We start from the raw sequence: 1148 nt of genomic DNA on the forward strand, positions 1-1148 counted from the left end.
CAACAATCCAGAGACAACCTTATTGAAAATTTTGAACAAGTAAAGGAGATGGCAGCCGAACCCAACAACAACAATGCAAGGAGAATGCTTGGTGACTTTACTACACCTAATTCCAATTTACATGGAAGAAGCATCTCCATTCCTACCATTGGAGCAAATAATTTTGAGCTGAAACCTCAGCTAGTTTCTCTGATGCAGCAGAACTGCAAGTTTCATAGACTTTCATCTGAAGATCCTTTTCAGTTCTTAACTGAATTCTTGCAGATCTGTGATACTGTTAAGACTAATGGAGTAGATCCTGAAGTCTACAGGCTCATGCTTTTCCCATTTGCTGTAAGAGACAGAGCTAGAATATGGTTAGACTCTCAACCTAAAGATAGCCTGAACTCTTGGGATAAGCTGGTCACGGCTTTCTTAGCCAAGTTCTTTCCTCCTCAAAAGCTGAGCAAGCTTAGAGTGGATGTTCAAACCTTCAAACAAAAAGATGGTGAATCCCTCTATGAAGCTTGGGAAAGATACAAACAGTTAACCAAAAAAGTGTCCTTCTGACATGCTTTCAGAATGGACCATCCTGGATATATTCTATGATGGTTTATCTGAGCTATCAAAGATGTCATTGGACACTTCTGCAGGTGGATCCATTCATCTAAAGAAAATGCCTGCAGAAGCTCAAGTACTCATTGATATGGTTGCTAATAACCAGTTCATGTACACTTCTGAGAGGAATCTTGTGAGTAATGGGACGCCTATGAAGAAGGGAGTTCTTGAAATTGATACTCTGAATGCCATATTGGCTCAGAACAAAATATTGACTCAGCAAGTCAATATGATTTCCCAGATTCTGAATGGAATGCAAGCTGCATCCAACAGTACTCAAGAGGCATCTTCTGAAGAAGAAGCTTATGATCCTGAGAACCCTGCAATAGCAGAGGTAAATTACTTAGGTGAACCTTATAGAAACACCTATAATCCATCATGGAGAAATCATCCAAATCTCTCATGGAAGGATCAAAGGCCTCAACAAGGCTTTAATAATGGTGGAAGAAACAGGTTTAGCAATAGCAATCCTTTTCCATCATCCACTCAGCAACAGACAGAGAACTCTGAACAAAGTACCTCTAATTTAGCAAACTTAGTCTCTGATCTAT

General features: G+C 39.7%; 1 non-coding gene across 1 annotated transcript; it reads right to left on the reverse strand.

The window, feature by feature from the left end:
• Positions 1-447: 447 nt before the first annotated feature.
• LOC148563827 (small nucleolar RNA R71) lies at positions 448-556 on the reverse strand. The gene has a single exon (XR_015885115.1). It is a non-coding gene; the product is annotated as a small nucleolar RNA R71 (small nucleolar RNA).
• Between the last annotated feature and the right edge of the window lie 592 nt (positions 557-1148).

This window comes from Arachis ipaensis, chromosome B5 (genome assembly GCF_059453495.1).
Source record: "Arachis ipaensis isolate K30076 ecotype BB chromosome B5, ASM5945349v1, whole genome shotgun sequence".
Classification (NCBI taxonomy): Eukaryota; Viridiplantae; Streptophyta; class Magnoliopsida; order Fabales; family Fabaceae; genus Arachis; species Arachis ipaensis.